Raw genomic sequence first — 5,175 nt, forward strand, 5'->3', positions numbered from 1 at the left:
ACCGGATGGCAAGTTTTTTTCTCCCCCCCCCCCCCTCTCTCACCCGCTCTCTCTCTCTCTCTCTCTCTCTCTTTCACACTCTAAATTGGGAAGTGAAGTCACTCTCAACACTGAAAGCAGTAAAGTCACTTCTCATGAAACCAACACGTCCTGCTTAGAAGGAAAAACAAAAAAGCTTTATTAGATTCATAAGAAGTCAAAGCATCAACACACTGTCTGAAGCGCGCGAGGCTTAGCATCACCTCGACAGAGCAGAGATGTGACTGAATATATATATTTGTCAAATACAACTAGCCTCTGTGATTTTAGTCCCAGCGGCTTTAAATGGTTAACAGCCAGACTTCACACTATTTGCATGTAATTTGATTACAAAAATATTCTTATTGGGTAATAGGTGCCCACGATTTAGAACAACTTACTACACGACATTAGAAATAGAGTCTAGTAAATTTGTGTTTTTAAGCGCTATTAAAGGAAAATCACAAAATCTCCTAGAAATAAAACTCCTGTTTGTGTGTTTGAGTATGTTTCATTCAGTCCCACGTTGTACTGAAGCCATTATTTTGTTTTGATTTTTTTTCCACTGATCTTGTGAATATTTAGACAACCTGACTATATGAACATATGAAGGCCATTTTTAGCCTGTAGTCATAGGACAGGCTGAAGTTCATCACTGCACACCCTACACTCCACACGTTTCAGCGCCCACGATGGTGTAAATCCAACAATAACTGAAACTACACACAGAGTTCCATAAATAACTGCAACTTTTAATCTTTATTCCTGTGATAAATATCAAACATTCCCTGAGAGTAGGACATATGAGATCAATTAATCCTCATATTTTGAAAATAAGGTTTTATTATTAACAGCAGTTATGTTGTACTTGGCGAGCACTGGTTCCTTTTTTAAAAATATGTATTTTCTTAAAAAAAAAAAATCAAGCAAAGCACGTGTCTCGTTGTAAACAGCTGGCTCAGCCTGAAATTGTGTGTCTGTTGTTGTCATTTGGTTTCATTTCACAGTAGATGTAGGTGTGTATCATGACTAATAAACTAATAAACTCCTCATGTGAAAAATTGCTTTTCCTTGGCTGTTTACACTTAAGGAAACCCACTGAAAAAGATTCATTTAGAAAAAGCAGAAAGTAAAACTGGCCTTTTTGTGCCTGTGGAGAAGAAAAATAATTCACCGTTACTTCACCAACAGGGAAGCACCTACCAGTCATAAAAGTGTATTTTTGGACTCTACTGTCTCTAAGCCTCCCTTTCTCTCTCCTATTTTTCTTTCACAAGTAAAGTTAACATTAAAAGTATATTTCTAGCAGTAGCTCGGCGTTGTAGGTGATTGAGCTCTTCAATTATTTCATTTGGTTTGGGATTGCAGTGTGCAGCAGTTTTTTAAACTTCCTGTCAGACTCCCACCTGATTGCATTTGAAGTGCAAACAGACAGTTATGGGATATTAACCTTTCACATATATTATGAACCTGTAGCAGATTAAGGGCCATTATGTTAACAAGCTCTTGTCTCATTTTGGTGGCAGATGTTAGTGTTGAGTGATGGATTTGGGGCACAGGCCTCTTTTTTTTAAGTGTTTTGAAATTGCTGCATAGGTGCCCACATGAACACTAATGTATTCAAAAGTCCACCTGCAGCTTAGATGAGACTTCCACAATTTGCATCGTGCAGCAGATGGTCGTCTTGTTTCCCTCCTGAGCTGCAGTGAAGTCATGCTACCATAAAGAGAAGATATTGCTCAGAAAATGTAGACACATCTCCCTGGTGTGAAGAGTAAGTTTTCCAATAAGAAGTACTGCAGCCCCATGCTCACCTCCCCACTTATAAGAGAAGGAAAGATTATATCACAAAAAAACCCCTGTTTGTGTTCTTTTTGTCACTTTAAAAAAAATCTTCAACTTCCTGCATGTTCATAAAGATCGTAACGTTTTGAAAAACGCGTCTGACCTTTAGAAGATCTACATTCAGTGGGGAAAAAAGAGCTGTTCATGGTGGCAGTTAGTGCTTTGACAGAGTGCATCAGCACGGTGCAGTTCATGAAATTTACAGGCCCTCTTAATAAGAGGTTCCTGTTTCATTCAGGACTGCTGTAGAAAATGTGGCCCTTGGCTCGTTAACTAAGGAACTTTTGGATTTTTATGAAACATAAAAGATATATTTTTAATTAGTCCACTTTTATCCTTCGGGGCTTCTGGGGAAAATATATTTTAGCCACACAGTAACAGTCACAAATCACCAAACAAAGTTTTTAAAGTAAAACTGAAAAACTTACCAGCAGGGGAAAGGTGAGATAAGATAGCACTTTATTGATGCCCTGCTGGGAGGATTAGATGTTACAGCAGCACAAAAAAATAAACTGGCTGTAAAGATAAAGGGATTAGAGCAGGTAAAACTACTCTGCCATCACAATTCAAAAAGTACTGTGCAATCCAAAGCCCCACATAACCGCATGACGTAACTGTAGGTTAGTAAATACACGCAAAACACGATTATATTCAACAAGATGAAATTCATGTTTCTGCTGCTTTAAGAACTAAATGAACTAAATGTGTGTGTGTGTGTGTGTGTGTGTGTGTGTGTGTGTGTGTTTTAATAAATGTTGTCTTTATAAATGTGTACCATACACAACACTGAGAACTTGTGATAATCAGGATATTTAAAATGAAATATCAATATTTTCTTAATAATGCCTATATGATAGTAAAAAGCAGGATTTCTTTTACTTTTAGATCACACAACACAACCAATTTTCATGTTTTTTAAAATAATATTGTTATGTTGATTTTATTTTGATCTGTGAAGTGACATTCTGATACGTAGCAGTCTTGCTGTAAAGGACTGCAAGCGAAAAAAGATGGCCTAAAATGGCTCTCAACATCTGAGCTAAAGTAACCTTTGCGTTAACATTATGCTGACGTATTAAACATGGCTGTCGAACATGCGGCCCGGGCCTGAGAAAACATCCTCCGAAGATCCAAACCGGCCCATACTTTGCTTTACGCGTCAATGAAAACAGCAGTGACGTAATTATGGTGATCTTTTTTTTTTTTAGATTAAATTACAACACAGACATGAAGATATACTGAAGATATATCTTCATCACGTCAATAAATGATCACATAGCTGTTTAACAGCAGAAACAATGCAGGTGAGGCTTTTCTGTTTTGTTTTTTCATCTTTAATGAACTGTGTCTCAGGCTGTTGATCGTCTGCTCCGTGGATGTCATCACAATAGACCTATTTACATTCAAATAAATGTTCCGGCCCACTTAAAGGATCAAATTGAGCTTTTTTCGTGGGCCACGGATTAAATCTAGTTTGGTGTTTCTGGTCGAAATGATTTCTCCCTGCCGGTTTCATTCCCGTGCCTTTGTAACCGGTGTGTCTCTGCGTTGTGGTTACACCTTCATGATTTCCAGTAAATCTGATGAATTTCATTTCTGGGGCGTTCTGGTGCCGTCGCTGACAGTTTCCTTTCGCAGGCTGTCCGTGTGTGTGATTATTCCCGGTGGATTCCAGAGCTGACAGTTTGCTGCAGACGGTTGTTAATCACTTGGTCTGTTGTGTAACTTTATCCCGGTTGTGTCCTTGTGTTGGGGTGGGGCCCCCAATCACGACTCCCGTCTCCACGCACGATTTCAGCCGGCTGCACTTTTCCAGATGGAGTCGGCGCGGTGTGTGTGTGTGTGTGTGTGTGTGTGTGTGTGTGTGTGTGTGTGTGTGTGTGTGTGTGTGTGTGTGTCCGAGCTGAATAGCAGAGATGTTTGTTTATACAAGCCTCTGGGCTCGGCCTTATCTGCTGCAGCCACTCACGCCGTGATTTCAGACTTTCTTCAGCGGCTGCTTGTGTGTTTTTTACGGGCCATTGTTTTGTCGAATGGTTGCTAAAGATACTGAGATTTTTTCTTCCTCCCACCTCATTAAAAAAAAAGCGACTGGCAAAAGCTCTGATTTCAAAAGGCTCCACTTCAACCCCACCCAAACTATGGCTCAGTTATTTGGTCAGACAATCAGTGACCGCAGCTCTGAAATATGTTAAAGCCATTCAGTGACGCGATAAAAATACACTCTACAAGGCCACCCATCTGCTGTAAAACCTGCAGCGGTGTATGTGGAACTATTGATTATGTTTAGCAAAGAAAGAATTTGTCATTTTTTATTGTACTGAAAATCGTGCTTTACAGGTGGTACATTAGTTAATGTGTTATTTTCGTGAGGGTCAATCTTTGGTGCCTCTAAATATCAAAATGTGAAAAAGAAAAGTAATTTTATTTTGTGTAACATACCAGACACTACAGACACACACAGAGAAGACTGAGAGAAAACAACGGAATGAAAGAAAAAAAGTGAGAGAACCATTAATTAATAACCAGATTTTTCTTTGTTCATTCATTGATTGTTTTATCGACCGATTGTTCGGCCTGTGGCCTAAAAGAACTCAAAGTAGTAAGAAATACTAAGTTTGATATTCAGATGTCTCTTTTTTGTCCAACTATCAGTGGAAAAAACAATGACATACATGATTGAATTATTAATTGATTATCATGATTGTCCATGACAAAATTGGCTATTTTTGTTTTACAGCTAATCATATTTGGCTAATTTAGGGGCCTCATGCTGGGGAGATATTCTTACTTTGACTAAATTTGATAAAAAGCTAAAAATGTCAAAAATCCACAGACATGAAAGGAAAAACAGTCGATTCAGTCTTTACTCTGAATTCTTTCTTATTAATTTTCTTAATCTGCTAACTGATTAAATAACTAATTTCATGTTTTAGTCTTTTAGTTGTTTTGTTTTGACTAAATATCCAAAAACCAAGGATATTAAGAGAAAGTGCTGTGACTTTGACTTTTTCTCAGTTAGTTAGTTTTTAAATCATCCTATTTGCATGATCTGTATGAAAGGTTGTCTTTGTTTTCACTCACAGAAAGACAAGACAGAAATCTCTCACTTAAATGTTTTCAGGGAACTAATTAATTAATTGACACTTTTTTTTTTTGTCAAACTAAACGGGAATCCTTATCTCATCTTCAAATGTCTTCTTTTATCTGGCCTACAGTCCAAAAAAACATTTGTTTCTATCATAAAAAAGTGTGACTTCAGTAATTAGCCGACTATTAGATGTGTTGGCTATTAATTTGTCGAATGACTAA

Source organism: Rhamphochromis longiceps, linkage group LG11 (genome assembly GCF_057381845.1).
Source record: "Rhamphochromis longiceps isolate RC_006_pf linkage group LG11, R_longiceps_female_GT1.1, whole genome shotgun sequence".
Classification (NCBI taxonomy): Eukaryota; Metazoa; Chordata; class Actinopteri; order Cichliformes; family Cichlidae; genus Rhamphochromis; species Rhamphochromis longiceps.